The following is a 17,187-nucleotide window of genomic DNA, read 5'->3' as shown; positions in this document are numbered from 1 at the left end:
TGTTATGTGTGAATTTGAGCGTGTCATTATGATGCTAGCTGTTTATTTTTGCCCATTGGTTGATGCAGTTTCTTCATAGTGTCAATGGTCTTTACAATTTGGTATGTTTTTGCAGTGGCTGGTACCGGTTTTCCTTTCCATATTTAGTGCTTCCTTCAGGAGCTCTTGTAAGGCAGGCCTGGTGGTGATAGAATCTCTCAGCATTTGCTTGTCTGTAAAGGATTTTATTTGTCCTTTGCTTAGGAAGCTTAGTTTGGCTGGATATGAAATTCTGGGCTGAAAATTCTTTTCTTTAAGAATGATAAATATTGGCCCCCACTGTCTTCTGGCTTGTAGGGTTTCTGCAGAGAGATATGCTCTTAGTCTGACGGGCTTCCCTTTAGGGGTAACCTGACCTTTCTCTCTGGCTGCCCTTAACATTTTTTGCTTCATTTCAACCTTGGTGAACCTGACAATTATGTGTCTTGGGGTTGCTCTTCTCAAGGAGTATCTTTGTGGTGTTCTCTGTATTTCCTGAATTTGAATGTTGGCCTGTCTTGCTTAGGTTTGTGGAATTCTCCTGGATAATATCCTGAAGGGTGTTTTCCAACTTGGTTCCATTCTCCCCGTCACTTTCAGATACACCAAAAAAACATAGGTTTGGTCTCTTCACATAGTCCCACATTTCTTGGAGGCTTTGTTCGTTCCTTTTCATTCTTTTTTCTCTAAGCTTGTCTTCACGCTTTATTTCATTATGTTGATCTTCAATCTCTGATATCCTTTCTTCTGCTTGATCGATTCAGCTATTGATACTTGTGTATGCTTCATGAAGTTCTCATGCTGTTTTTCAGGTCCATCAGGTCATTTATGTTCTTCTCTAAACTCGTTATTTTGGTTAGCAATTCCTCTAACCTTTTATCAAGGTTCTCAGCTTCCTTGCATTGGGTTAGAACATGCTCCTTTAGCCCGGAAGAGTTTCTTATTACCCACCTTCTGAAGCCTACTTCTGTCAATTCGGCAAACTCATTCTCCATCCAGTTTGGTTCCCTTGCTGGTGAAGAGTTGTGATCCTTTGGAGGGAAAGAGGCGTTCTGGTTTTTGGAATTTTCAGCCTTTTTGCGCTGGTTTTTCTTCATCTTCGTGGATTTATCTATGTTTGGTCTTTGATGCTGGTGACCTCTGGATGGGGTTTTTGTGTGGACATCCTTTTTGTTGATGCTGATGCTATTCCTTTCTGTTTGTTAGTTTTCCTTCTAACAGTTAGGGCCCTCTGCTGCAGGTCTGCTGGAGTTTGCTGGAGGTCCACTCCAGACCGTGTTTGCCTGGGTATGGCACAGCAGAGGCTGCAGAACAGCAAAGGTTGCTGCCTGTTCCTTCCTCTGGAAGCTTTGTCCCAGAGGGGCACCTGCCAGATGCCAGCTGGAGCTCTCCTGTATGTGGTGTTGGTCAACCCCTGCTGGGAGGTATCTCCCAGTCAGGACACATGGGTGTCAGGGACCCACTTGAGGAGGCAGTCTGTCCCTTAGCAGAGCTTGAGCGCTGTGCTGGGAGATTCGCCCCTCTCCTCAGAGCTGGCAGGCAGGAACGCTTAAGTCTGCTGAAGCTGCGCAAACAGTTGCCCCTTCCTCCAGGAAGAATTTGTATTTCTATATGTTCCCAGGTGATGCTGATGTTGCTAGTCTGCACAAAATACTATGAAACACTCTTCCGTGGTTTTAAATGAGAGAACAATGGTGCTGATGACACAGAAGAGTTTATTAAATCTACTTCAGTGTTATAATTTTATATCCTTTATTAAATACGGAAACATCCAATGTCTAGTAATTTCTACTGCAAACATTAATTGGACAGAGGTTCAATTTATAAACAAGTAAAATTAGGTATCTCCACAAATGGCTTCTTATAGATTATATTTGGCAATCTTTATTAAAGGGAAAGAAAAGGGCATCTCAGCAGAAAATAAATAAATGATAGTCATCTCCTCTCTTCAACACCAGTCTTATTACTATTATCTTTTGTGGCTCCTATAGAGTTTTTCTTCCTCTTTACCAGGCTTACTTACCCTTTCTTATCCCTTCCCACACACTTTTTCCCAACCTGGCTATAAACACCTACAATTAAATACAAACAGATTCATTCAAATATAAATTAACCTATTCACACACAGAGCATATATACACAGTTTTATATCCACTCATTTTATTAATACCATGCTGAGGTGGAAGAGTGAAATTTGCATTAGTAAAAGAACTGGATTTTGGCAGAGCCTGAGAGTGGAGAGATTCTTACATAAGAGAAATAGTAATGCCAAGGCCAAGAGGATTATAGGGTAAGTTTGGAAACCAGAAGCCCAGATGGGATGTATTTTTAGTTGAAAAGGTAACTTAAACTGAAGAGTCATGCAGAATGTTAACACACTATGTTAATGGAACTTGAATTAGAAAGAAAGGCAGAATCCTTTGCTCAGATTAGTGAATGAAAACCAAACTACAGGATGTGACATTCAGCTATTAAGAAAAGAAAAATAACAGACTGCAGCTGTTCTCAAGTCCCTGAATATCAAGGCATTGTTTCCAGAGACAGGCTTTCTGCCTGTTCTCACAGACGGTTATTAAAATATAATTCAAAAAGAGAAAATCAATAACTATGGTGATGAGGGATTAATTAGATCTCAAACTGACATTATAAATAGAGGCAAATCTTTGTTCTATCATACGCAACTTTTTCTGCAATACAGAATATCATAATACAGTGAAAAAAGCCAAAATATATTTATCAGTGAAAATCTATCATTTAGGGTTCATTCAGCGAATTTATGAACACAGTGCTGAACTGATAAGCAGTAATTGTTTTCCCTTTCTTTTAATATACTGTTGCCAATTTTAGTTGGTTGCTTAGAAACATTAAGTAAAACACTAGAAGCCAATGTAAGAAGAATAAGGGCTGTGGTAGGGGTTGGCAGTATATTCAAAAATGTGAAGATCAGAATATAACTGTGTGTAAGCGTGTGAGATTATCAGCCAAATTTTGCTAGCTCACTGTTTTCACAGACGTCACAACTCTCGTTGGAAACTTGGAAAATGCAGCTTTCTACAACTACACCCGAGAAAACAAAGACTGACATTGTGAATTGTCCGCATGATTAGGGGATTGATAACTGTTCCTGGCTAGCCAGCACAGATGGCAACAGCAGCATTGGAGGTAAAGGAGAGTCTTTATGAAGATTGGAGGTTCAGTAGGAAGAACCTGGGCTTCCCTTCCTTATCCCTCTGCTGCTAGAGAGGAAATAGTGATATAAAAAAGTTTGCTGCTGGTTACACGCTCCTGCAAAATGCTGTGCCTTGAGTTTCGTTATAAATAATTTTTAATTAAATAAGTAATAAGTAACGGAAAAGCAGTCTTAGAATTATGGGACTGGATCATATTGCTGGCTGGGTTGTGAAATTTTTAACTTTAGATAAGCAATTAAAGTCCCTGGGCCTTAGTTTAGACATTATACAATGAAAGAAGAGGGAGTGGCTGGCAAGTCAGCCTAATAGGAACAGCTCCAGTCTGCAGCTCCCAGTGAGATCAACGCAGAAGGCAGGTGATTTCTGCATTTCCAACTGAGGTACCCAGCTCATCTCACTGGGACTGGTTAGACAGTGGGTGCAGACTGTGGGGGGCAAGCCGAAGCAGGGTGAGGCATCGCCACATCTGGGAAGCACAAGGGATCAGAGAACTCCCTCCCCTAGCTAAGGGAAGGCGTGAGAGACTGTGCCCTGAGGAACGGTGCACTCTGGCCCAGATACTACACTTTTTCCATGGTCTTCACAACCTACAGACAAGGAGATTCTCTTGGGTGCCTATGCCACCAGGGCCCTGGGATTCAAACACAAAACTGGGTGGCCATTTGAGCAGACACCGAACTTGCTGCAGGAATTTTTTTTTTTTATACCCCAGTGGCACCTAGAACACCAGAGACACAGAACCATTCACTCCTCTGGAAAGGGGGCTGAAGCCAGGGAGTCAAGTGGTCTAGCTCAGCAGATCCCACCCATACAGAGCCCAAAAAGCTAAGATCCAATGGCTTGAAATTCTTGCTGCCAGCACAGCAGTCTGAAGATGACCTGAGACACCAGAGCTTAGTGGGGGGAAGGGTGTCCACCATTATTGAGTCTTGAGTAGGCAGTTTTCCCCTCACAGTGTAAACAAAGCCTCTGGGAAGTTAAAACTAGGCAGAGCCAACCTCAGCTCAGCAAAGCCACTGTAGCCAAACTGCCTGTCTAGATTCCTCCCCTCTGGGAAGGGGCATCCCTGAAAGAAAAGCAGCAACCCCAATCAGGGGCTTATACATCAAACTCCCATCTCCCTGGGACAGAGCATCCGGGGAAAGAGGTGGCTGTGGGCACAGCTGCAGCAGACTTAAGCGTTCCTGCCTGCCAGCTCTGAGGAGAGGGGCGAATCTCCCAGCACAGCGCTCAAGCTCTGCTAAGGGACAGACTGCCTCCTCAAGTGGGTCCCTGACACCCATGTGTCCTGACTGGGAGATACCTCCCAGCAGGGGTTGACCAACACCACATACAGGAGAGCTCCAGCTGGCATCTGGCAGGTGCCCCTCTGGGACAAAGCTTCCAGAGGAAGGAACAGGCAGCAACCTTTGCTGTTCTGCAGCCTCTGCTGTGCCATACCCAGGCAAACACGGTCTGGAGTGGACCTCCAGCAAACTCCAGCAGACCTGCAGCAGAGGGCCCTAACTGTTAGAAGGAAAACTAACAAACAGAAAGGAATAGCATCAGCATCAACAAAAAGGATGTCCACACAAAAACCCCATCCAGAGGTCACCAGCATCAAAGACCAAACATAGATAAATCCACGAAGATGAAGAAAAACCAGCGCAAAAAGGCTGAAAATTCCAAAAACCAGAACGCCTCTTTCCCTCCAAAGGATCACAACTCTTCACCAGCAAGGGAACCAAACTGGATGGAGAATGAGTTTGCCGAATTGACAGAAGTAGGCTTCAGAAGGTGGGTAATAAGAAACTCTTCCGGGCTAAAGGAGCATGTTCTAACCCAATGCAAGGAAGCTGAGAACCTTGATAAAAGGTTAGAGGAATTGCTAACCAAAATAACGAGTTTAGAGAAGAACATAAATGACCTGATGGACCTGAAAAACAGCATGAGAACTTCATGAAGCATACACAAGTATCAATAGCTGAATCGATCAAGCAGAAGAAAGGATATCAGAGATTGAAGATCAACATAATGAAATAAAGCGTGAAGACAAGCTTAGAGAAAAAAGAATGAAAAGGAACGAACAAAGCCTCCAAGAAATGTGGGACTATGTGAAGAGACCAAACCTATGTTTTTTTGGTGTATCTGAAAGTGACGGGGAGAATGGAACCAAGTTGGAAAACACCCTTCAGGATATTATCCAGGAGAATTCCACAAACCTAAGCAAGACAGGCCAACATTCAAATTCAGGAAATACAGAGAACACCACAAAGATACTCCTTGAGAAGAGCAACCCCAAGACACATAATTGTCAGGTTCACCAAGGTTGAAATGAAGCAAAAAATGTTAAGGGCAGCCAGAGAGAAAGGTCAGGTTACCCCCAAAGGGAAGCCCATCAGACTAAGAGCATATCTCTCTGCAGAAACCCTACAAGCCAGAAGACAGTGGGGGCCAATATTTATCATTCTTAAAGAAAAGAATTTTCAGCCCAGAATTTCATATCCAGCCAAACTAAGCTTCCTAAGCAAAGGACAAATAAAATCCTTTACAGACAAGCAAATGCTGAGAGATTCTATCACCACCAGGCCTGCCTTACAAGAGCTCCTGAAGGAAGCACTAAATATGGAAAGGAAAACCGGTACCAGCCACTGCAAAAACATACCAAATTGTAAAGACCATTGACACTATGAAGAAACTGCATCAACCAATGGGCAAAATAAACAGCTAGCATCATAATGACACGCTCAAATTCACACATAACAATATTAACCTTAAATGTAAATGGGCTAAATGCCCCAATTGAAAGACACAGACCAGCAAATTGGATAAAGAGTCAAGACCCACTGGTGTGCTGTATTCAGGAGACCCATCTCATGTGCAAAGACACACATAGGCTAAAATAAAAGGATGGAGAAATATTTCCCACACAAATGGAAAGCAAAAAAAAAGCAAGGGTTGCAATCCTAGTCTCTGATGAAACAGACTTTAAACCAACAAAGATCCAAAAAGGCAAAGAAGGGCATGACATAATGGTAAAGGGATCAATGCAACAAGAAGAACTAACTGTCCTAAATATATATGCACCCAATACAGGAGTACCCAGATTCATAAAGCAGTTCTTAGAGATCTACAAAGAGACTTAGACTCCCACACAATGATAGTGGGAGACTTTAACATCACACTGTCAATATTAGATCAACAAGGCAGAAAATTAACAAGGATATTCAGGACTTGAACTCAACTCTGGACCAAGCAGACCTAATAGACATCTACAGAACTCTCCACCCCAAATCAAAAGAATGTAAATTCTTCTCAGCACCACATTGCACTTATTCGAAAATTGACCACATAATTGGAAGTAAGACACTCCTCAGCAAGTGCAAAACAATGGAAATCATAATAAACAGTCTCTCAGACCACAGTGCAATCAAATTAGAACTCAAGATTCAGAAACTCGCACAACTACATGGAAACTGAACAACCTGCTCCTGAATGACTACTGGGTACCTAACGAAATTAAGGCAGAAATAAATAAGTTATTTGAAACCAATGAGAACAAAGACACAACATACCAGAATCTCTGGGACACAGCTAAAGCAGTGTTTAGAGGGAAATTTATAGCACCAAATGCCCACAGGAGAAAGTGGGAAAGATCTAAGATCGACACCCTAACATCATAATTAAAATAACTAGGGAAGCAAGAGCAAACAAATTCAAAAGCTAGCAGAAGACAAATAACTAAGATTAGAGCAGAACTGAAGGAGACGGAGATATGAAAAACACTTCAAAAAAATCAATGAATCCAGGAGCTGGTTTTTTGTAAAGGTTAACAAACTAGATAGACCACTAGCCAGACTAATAGAGAAGAAAAGAGAGAAGAATCAAATAGACACAATAAAAAATGATAAAGGGGATATCACCACTGATCCCACAGAAATACAAACTACCGTCAGAGAATACTACGAACACCTCTACGCAAATAAACTAGAAAGTCTAGAAGAAATGGATAAATTCCTGGACACATACACACTCCCAAGACTAAACCAGGAAGAAGTCGAACTCTGAATAGACCAAGTTCTGAAATGGAGGCAGTAATTAATAGCCTACCAACCAAAAAAACCCCAGGACCAGACAGATTGACAGGTGAATTCTACCAGAGGTATAAAGAGGAGCTGTTACCATTCCTTCTGAAACTATTCTAAACAATAGAAAAAGAGGAACTCCTCCCTAACTCACTTTATGAGGTCAGCATCATCCTGATACCAAAACCTGGCAGAGACACAACAAAAAAAGAAAATTTCAGGCCAATATCCCTGATGAACATGGATGTGAAAATCCTCAATAAAATACTGGCAAACCAAATGTAGCAGCACATCAAAAAGCTTATCCACCACAATCAAGTTGGCTTCATCCCTGGAATGCAGGGCTAGTTCAACACACACAAGTCAATAAACGTAACCCATCACTTAAAAAGAACCGATGACAAAAACCACACAATTTTCTCAATACACATTCAAAAGGACTTCAATAAAATTCAACACCCCATTCATGCTAAAAACTCTGAATAAACTAGGTACTGATGGAATGTTTCTCTTAATAAGAGCTATTTATGACAAAGCCACAGCTAATATCATACTGAATGGGCAAAAGCTGGAAGCATTCCCTTTTAAAACTGACACAAGACAAGGATGCCCTCTCTCGCTACTCCTATTCAACATATTATTGGAAATTTTGGCCAGGGCAGTCAGGCAAGAGAAAGAAAGGGCATTTAAATAGGAAGAGAGGAAGTCAAATTGTCTCTGTTTGCGGAGGACAGGATTATATATTTGGAAAACCCCATCATCTCAGCCCAGAATCTCCTTAAGCTGATATGCAACTTCAGCAAAGTCTTAGGATACAAAATCAATGTGCAAAAATCACAAGCATTCCTATACACCAAAAATAGAGAGCCAAATCATGAGTGAACTCCCATTCATAACTGCTATAAAGAGAATACAATACGTAGCAATACAACTTACAAAGGATGTGAAGGATCTCTTCAAGGAGAACTACAAATCACTGCTCAAGTAAAGGAGACAGGACACAAAGGGAAAAACATTCCATCCTCATGGATAGGAAGAATCAATATTGTGAAAATGGCCATACTGCCCAAAGTAATTTATAGATTCAATGCTATCCCCATCAAGCTACCATTGACTTTCTTCACAGAATTAGAAAAAACTACTTTACATTTCACGTGGAACCAAAAAGAGCCTGTATAGCCAAGACAATCCTAAGCAAAAAGAACAAAGTTGGAGACATCACGCTACCTGACCGCAAACTACACTACTAGGCTACAGTAACCAAAACAGCATGATACTGGTACCAAAACAGATATATATATAGACCAATGGAACAGGATAGAGGCCTCAGAAATAATGCCACACATCTACAATAATCTGATCTTTGACAAATGTGACAAAAACAAGCAATGGGGAAAGGATTCCCTATTTAATAAATGGTGCTGGGAAAACTGGCTAGCCATATGCAGAAAACTGAAACTAGACTCCTTCCTTACACCTCATACAAAAATAAACTGAAGATGAATTAAAGACGTAAACATAAAACCTAAAACCATAAAAACCCTAGAAGAAAACCTAGGCAATACCATTCAGGACACAGGCATGGGCAAAAACTTGATGACTAAAACATCAAAAGCAATAGTAACAAAAGCTAAAATTGACAAATGGCATCTAATTAAACTAAACAGCTCCTGCACAGCAAAAGAAACTATCATCAGAGTGAAGAGACAATCTACAGAATGGAGAAAATGTTTGCAATCTATCTATCTGACAAAGGGCTAATATCCACAATCTACAAGGAACTTAAACACATTTGCAAGAAAAATCAACCTACCCCATCAAAAAGTGGGCAAAGGATATGAACAGACACTTCTCAAAAGAAGACATTTATGTAGCCAACAAACATGAAAAAAAGCTCATCATCACTGGTCATTAGAGAAATGCAAATCAAAACCACAATGAGATACCATCTCATGCCAGTTAGAATGGTGATGAGTAAAAAGTGTCAGGAAACAACAAATGCTGGAGAAGATATGGAGAAATAGGAACACTTTTACAGTGTTGGTGGGAGCGTAAATTAGTTCAACCATTGTGGAAGACAGTGTGGCGATTCCTCAAGGATCTAGAACCAGAAATACTATTTGACCCAGCAATCCCATTAATGGGTATATACCCAAAGGAAGATAAATCATTCTACTATAAAGACACACACACACATATGTTTATTACAGCACTGTTCGCAATAGCAAAGACTGGGAACCAACCCAAATGCCCATCAATGATGGACTGGATAAAGAAAATATGGCACATATGCACCATGGAATACTATGCAGCCATGAAGAGGGATGAGTTCATGTCCTTTGCAGGGACATGGATGAAGCTGGAAACCATCATTTTCAGCAAACTAACACAGGAATAGAAAACCAAACACTGCATGTTCTCACTCATAAGTGGGAGTTGAACAATGAGAACACATGGACACAGGAAGGGGAATATCACACACCAGGACCTGTCAGTGAGTGGGGGACTAGGGAAGGGATAGCATTAGGAGAAATACGTAATGTAGCTGACGGGTTGATGGGTGCAGGAAACCACCATCGCACATGTATACCTACGAAACAAACTTGCACGTCCTGCACATGTATCCCAGAACTTAAAGAAAAAAAAAAAAAAGATGGCTTAAGTCAGTTGTTCCTAAGGTTTCAAAAAAGAACTTCAAGGTCTGCCTCAGGGGAATGGTGCTGAATGAATAGGGTTACTCACAGCAACTCCGCTTCATATAATTATGCTCTAATAAATTGTTTTTTTAAAAAAAGTGTTTTGTCACAATCAAAAACAAGAACAAAAATAAGTTTAAAAACCACTAGTTTATATCATTTCTTAGATCACTTTCGTCTCTACAACTATTCAAGAACAAAATGGAAAAGATTCATAAACCTACCAAAAAGTTTTAAAATTCTCTAATAGTGTGACCTAGATAACGGCCTGTAATAGAGAAATTCAGGAAGTATGGAAACTTACAATGTATATGTCATCTATTATAAAAAACTGATTTTTAATTATGAATTTCTACCTTAAATACGGTATAAGAAAATATCTGAAAACAACAACAACAAAAAACAAAACAACAACAACAAAAAAGAGAACAACCATCCAACCAAACTTGTCTTCTTTTCCTGGATCTACATTATGTCTATAAATTATTTTATACTCCCACCAACAAAGGATGGAGTCTAATTCTCCTCCCTTTGAATATAAGCCAGCCTTAATGACTCCTTGCTAATCAACAAAAGTGGCAGAAGTGAAGCTGCATGAGTAGGCTATTAAAAGGCAATAACATTTGTGCTTGGCTCTCTCTTTCGAGATGTTTGTCTTTGGAATTCTGTCACCATGCTGTGAGGATGCCAAGAGCCACCTGAAAAAGGCCATATGTAGGTGTTTCATCTAAAGTCCAAGCCTACAACCAGCATCAATCATCAGGCATGGAAGTGAGCAAGCCTTCAGGTAATTCCAGCTCTCAGTATTCAAAGCCCCCTCAGCTAATGCTCAGGAGAACCAAGATGAGCCGTCCCCACTGATCCCCACACAAATTACATGTTTGTGAATGAAATAAACATTGCTGGTATTTTAAGCCACTAAGTTTAGGGGAGGTTTATTATTATATATTCAATAGATACTGGAACATGTATAAACAGAAATCACGTAATCTCTCAGAATCTCATACTCCTTATCTGTTAAAGAAACAAATGGAGGTTTTTCGGGTTAAGATGTCAGACTGAGCATATTTTAATTCCTCCCGAAATTCCACTTTAACTACAGTAAAAGGTTCTGTTGTTGTTTTAAAGATATAAGTCTATAAGGACAAACAGAACAGGTGAAATAGCCATAGCCTCAAAGGTAAAAAACTAGGAAGCAGAGATATCAGTGAAAATTGGTTTAGTAGACCTGAGACAGCTAAATACCAAGCCCCAATAAGGAAATCACAAAGTAACTGATTTATACTGCAGAATTCTTAAAGAGCACAGAATCAGGAACTGGGAATATAAGGGGGAAGGCAAAAATAGGAACTATGGTAAAAACTGAATAAAAAGTTAGCTCCCTAGATCTCTTCCTTGCCACTACATGACTATCCCTCCTCCATCCCTACTCAAGCAGAAGTCTGGAAATTCCTATCATTTGGAGAGGGTAAAAAAGAGGTGCTTTGGACTAGGGAATGCCAGACACAGATGAGGTTATAAAAACTATACCAAGACATAGTGGCAGTAAACAACTAATTACTGAATACTAAGTGATTGACCAATCAAGAGAGACACCCAATCTCCTTCTCCCCACAAACAGAATACTTACCCTGCCCCTCCCTCAGACAGAAGACTGGAAGACATTTACGTGGGGAATCTGATTAGGCCAAGAAGAAATAACTAAAGATACGGACATCAGGGTTCCTCAATCAACAGGCCACCCAAATTGCCTCATAATAAAGCTTATGGTCAACAAATCTTATTTATGCCTCACCTTCCAATCATCCATCTTGGTTCCCTCATTAACTATGAGCAGAAAATCAAAGACTACCAAACTTCTGATGACAGCCTCCAATATGGAGGACAGAGACCAAAACAGACAGACAAAAGCAACGTGGAAGAATCAGACACCATGCAGGGACAAGAAAAAAAATTTTAAACTTATTACTAGCTTTCTCAGAGAAATAAAAGATAGTACAACCATGAAATAAAAGGGTACTATAAAAAAGAAAGATTCAGAGGAGAAAAAATTCTTCACAATTAAAGGCATAATAGCAGAAGTAAGATACTCAATAGAAGAGTTTTGAGAATATTCCCTAAATCATAAAGCAAGAGAAGAGAAATACAAGTAAAAAAGAAAATTAGGAGTCCAGAAAGTCTGGCTTTTGAATAACAGGAGACCCAGAAAGAAAGGATAGAAAAAACAGAGGAGAGAAAATCATCAACAAAATAATTCAAGAAAATTTTCTGGAATTTAAGGACATGAAGCTGCTAGACCGAGTATATAGCACAAGGGATGAATACAAACCCCACACCGAGGCACAACACTGTGCAATTTCAAAACTTCCAAGATAAGAGATGGCTCAACAAGCTTCCAGAGAGACAGAGACAGAGGTAGAGAGACATTTGATTCAAAGGAACAGGAATCACAGCGGCCTGAGGTGGGAGCTGCACTCCATACAGACTGGAACTGAGTGGCCTGAAATTTAGCAATGTTGATACTTGTCATCACCAAGACCCTGACTGCCTTTGTACTCTTTTTTAACTGAAGACAGAATGTACAGGTGAGCCTACTTCTTATTACTGGCTTGCCAGCAGGGTCATGAAGTCACTGCTCTCCTCTTTCTCTGCTGACTCAGCTGAGGACACTCAGGTCACCTCACAGATTGAACCTATAGTACTCTTGACAGTTGGAGGAGTCTTTCTGACAGACATCTAATAGTCTCAACTGCAGCTCTGCCACATGTCCGAAGAGGTGTCCTTTGTTTCTCAGGACTCATTCATACAGAGGGAATTATAAAAAAGGGAACAATAGTTAACCTCTGGACAGAAGGGTAGAGCAAAGTGATTGGGGTGGGTTCCCTGGGGCTTTTATAGTGCCAGTAGTGGTGCTCTTGAGTGCTGAGTTCTTGGGTTTTATTATTAAAATGTATAGAAATGTTGATTATAGTCTTCTGCATGTATAACACATTTTGGATTTTTAAAGTGTGTGCCATCAGTTGCTAAGAGTAATGTTCCTGCCCCATGATACCTTCCTCCACAACTAAACTGCTCATCTACATACATTGTCATAACATGTACTGAACTTCCTAAGACATAGAATTAAATACTTTTTAAATGATTTCATCCATATCTTTACAACTTCATAAGGTAGCTTCTTTATTACCCAGTTTTACAGATGAGAAAATAAGCACAGAGACGTTAAATAAATTTTCTAGGATTGTACAGTTTGTATGTTATGGAGCCAGAATTCAAACCCAGCCTGAGAAGCTACAAAACTCATGTTATTCCCACTATTGAACAATGCCAAACCTTATACTATGTATAAAAACAAATAATAAAATGGAAAACTAAATTCACATGGGTGTAGGAGCCACTAAACTATAAGATGTCCCAAAAAAAGAAGAACAAAAAAAATTCAACAAGCATCAAACAAAATCAATATAGTGGAAAATTAACCATTTAAATAATAAAACTTAGGTGTAAAATGGCACTTTACAAGTCAACATGCCCAATTTCCTCATTCTATAAATGTTTTGACAAAATAAAAGAGAGGGCTAAGTTATCTGTTTAAGGTCACATTGGTAGTTACAGGTAGTAGTTGAGTCAAAGACTCAGTTCTTTTATTTTTTATTTATTTTATTTATTTATTTATTATTATTATACTTTAGGTTTTAGGGTACATGTGCGCAATGTGCAGGTTAGTTACATATGTATACATGTGCCATGCTGGTGCACTGCACCCACTAACTCGTCATCTAGCATTAGGTATATCTCCCAATGCTATCCCTCCCCCCTCCCCCCACCCCACAACAGTCCCCAGAGTGTGATGATCCCCTTCCTGTGTCCATGTGTTCTCACTGTTCAATTCCCACAAAGACTCAGTTCTTAACTGACAATGTGTGAGTACCAGCCAGGTAATAATAAATGAGCTACAAGTTGAAGGATCCCTGTATCAGTTTAGTACTTTGGTACTGCTTATGACTGCTTCAGTAGTGGCAGGCAGCTGAAACAAGGAAAGACCAGAATGGATTAGTCATAACAAGTGGTTTTTACATCATTGTCTATAGGATGACTTTTCTGAACATTTGGCAAAAAATAAAATTGAAGGTGGGAGAGAGAAAGGAAGAAAGACAGGAAAAAAAAAGTCTGACTCACAGGACTTTAACCATCAGAGCCAAATAAAGCAAATACATTCATTAGATTTTAGAGATGTACTTTTTACTAAGTTCAACGATGTGTGTTTGTAAAACTGTAACAAAAGCAAGGGTGAAATGTTCTTTTATGAGCCTAGTTATAGAAATATTTGAAAGTCCCCTCTCTATAAAGTTATCTTTAGTGAAACAGATGTCTTAATCTGGACATATCTTACAGAATTTATTACAGCCTTGAGATAGGTTTGACATCCCAACAGGGTAAACATGCCAGAAACCCAGAAAAAGTGCCTCCCATTCATTACCTCATTCAGTAAATTATTAACTAAGTATAGACTACATGCACCACAAATGCTAGGTCCTGGAAACAAACAGATGGATTCAAACTCAAGGAGACTGTACATGCATTTACTCCTGGGCCCAACAACCCCACATCTAGAAATATCCTATAGATAAACCTGCAGATGAACAAAACAACATATGTATAGAGTCATTCATTGTGGCACTGTCTGCAATAACAAAATAATGAACACAAATCATTTATTTTAATAGGGATCTGAATAAATAAATCCAGTTTACTTACTCCAATACAAATGTACATCCAATACAATGGAATATATTTGTAAAAAATAATAAGGAAGTTTTCTATGTACTGATACAGAAAGATATCTAGAATACATGAACTGGACAAAAAGCAAGGTTCTGGACAATGCATACATAGTTATCCACCAAAGGTGGAAAATGATAATATTTATTTATATTTGCTTGCGTTTGCCTAAAAAACCACAGGAAAGAATACAAGAGATAACAGAAAAGAGAGTGAAGGTGAGATGTCTGAAACATATTTATTTTTATAGTTTTGATTTTTGAAACACATAGATGTGTTACCTATTCAATAAAAAGTTATCTTAATATAAAAAAGAAAAAATAACTCTTCCCATAGGAACAGTTAAGAAAAGTCAAATCCAAGTTACCCACTCTGACCTAGGGAAAGATCTTAGAGATTTAGTCTAAAATCAGTTCATTCTTTAAGGAAACCTGTAGATGGAGTTATTTGGGCCTTGAAAATACCTCTTCTAAGGTAGGAATCCTTATGTGGCAAGTCCTTTGCTTTCCGCAGATAGCAAGCCCTGTGCTAGGTTTCTTCTAACACCTGCCCCTCAAGTTGCTCTTAGAGAAAATGTGAAACTCTGGAGTACTTGACCTGTGAAGATCACAGGACTCACACACAGATCCAATCGCAACTTCAGCTGAAGACCACTTGTTCTTCCCTGGCTATTTCAGAGTGACAAAGATCACAGTATGCTTTTCTCCAGGGTGTGTAAAAACCACACAATTCATTATGTCATATCAAGGTTCTACCAAACTCATGAAATGGGCTGAGCTGGCTATGAGCTTGCTCTCAAGGTAAATGTCAGAGTTCATAGCTACTCTTTTCTGAACTACCTAGGCTGAAAAGATATTTTTAAAAGTTTGGGGAAGAATTGCTTCATTTCTTTTAAAGATATTCTGTGCTGCTTAAAAATGTTTCAGTTAAGTGTGAAAGGGGCATCATAACTTTAGAAAGGAAGACACAAGAGAGTAAGGGAGTAGTGCTAACCTCCTCTCCTCTATCATTTATCATCCAGGTTGTTTCTCTGAAGAGATATCATCACTAGCAGCTGTTACAGTAGGTAAAACTCCTACACTTCTCACATATTTTTAAAAGGACAGCCAATCTGACAGGCATGCCTAGTCATGTGATCCACAGGGAGGAAAGGCATTCCTCAGCTGTTAGGTGAACCCACGCTGGGTTTTTGCAGTTTCCCTAGTATCACTTGAAGATCAGACGGGGAAACAAGCTGTTAGAGAATACCCAGCATAGGTCCTGCTACCAGAGAAGACGGAGGAAAATTATAATAACTGCCAAGAATGAGGCATCTTTGAAAAAACAATCTTATTGGCAAGTAAGAGAGGCTTCCCAAAACATCAAGGAACTATAAACATGTTTACATTTGGAAGATGTAGTCTAACTTTCTATTCAATAAAAGAATTACTCTGCAGTGCCCCTAACAAATAAACTCCATGCCACACCTGAATTCAGGTGGCATCCAGATAGAACAGCTAGGAAAATTCAGTACCAGGAGTTCTAATAAGATAAAGGAAGTCTGCTAAAAGGTCTACTCATCTAGAGTCAGAGTCATTTATGCAAATACCCCAAGTTCAAGTTGGGTTAAGTCCAGATTCCACAAGACTGGCACAGATGAGAGGGAAGCAGACATTGATGGAAGCTCAAATAAGTGGACCATATTGAGAGTCAATATGGCCAATCAAAAACTTGTAGGCATACGAGTTGGCAAACAGACTTCAGAGATCAAGCTATTAGTACAGAAATAATGGAGTAGATAGAAATCAGAGTGTGAACTCAAAGGTGCCTCCTTAGGGCAATATTGGCGTGATGGAGGGGTGTGTGTGTGTGTGTGTGTGTATGCAAATAAAAGAAAGAAGTTATCAAAGGCAAATGTTCAAAAATGAAGCAATATAAATACTAACCTATAAGAATGTAGAATAGGTCTAGCACTGGCTTAGAGTGTCAAAACAGAAAATCTTTGTGCAAGAATAATTTATACCACATGCAGCTTAGGGACATGGGTGATTTAGCAGAAACTATGTCCTTAAATATTTCTAGGTTTGTTTTGTTTGGTTAGGGTGTGAGGGGCATTTAAACCTTTGAAGGTTTGTTTTGTCTTGTTACAAAGTGAGGGCACTTAGAAGCATTTAAGTAATGTACATTTCCCGTGATAAAACAATATAGAGTTACATAAGAAACATTAATAATATATACACAATTCTACCTCCCTGAGGAAACCATTAACAGATTGGTAAGCACCCTTCTATGCTCAAAGTACAAAAGGATTCCCTGCACTTAAAAACGTTGGATTCATATTCTACCTATAATGATGTAACTTACTTTTTTCATTTTACAATGTATTGTGGGCATTTCTCCTAGTCACTTTAGATACATATCATATTCTTCTTAATAGAAGCATAGTATTTGCAGTAT

The 17,187-nt window shown here is 39.4% G+C and overlaps 1 protein-coding gene across 3 annotated transcripts in view; it reads right to left on the bottom strand.

Annotated features, from left to right (window-relative positions):
• The window catches only part of HECTD2 (HECT domain E3 ubiquitin protein ligase 2), a 96,954-nt gene that overhangs the window by 62,976 nt on the left and 16,791 nt on the right, over window positions 1-17,187 (bottom strand).

Source organism: Pongo abelii, chromosome 8 (assembly GCF_028885655.2).
Source record: "Pongo abelii isolate AG06213 chromosome 8, NHGRI_mPonAbe1-v2.0_pri, whole genome shotgun sequence".
Classification (NCBI taxonomy): domain Eukaryota; kingdom Metazoa; phylum Chordata; class Mammalia; order Primates; family Hominidae; genus Pongo; species Pongo abelii.
The sequence above is the reverse complement of the archived record's forward strand: the minus strand, read 5'-3'. Positions and strand labels throughout refer to the sequence as shown.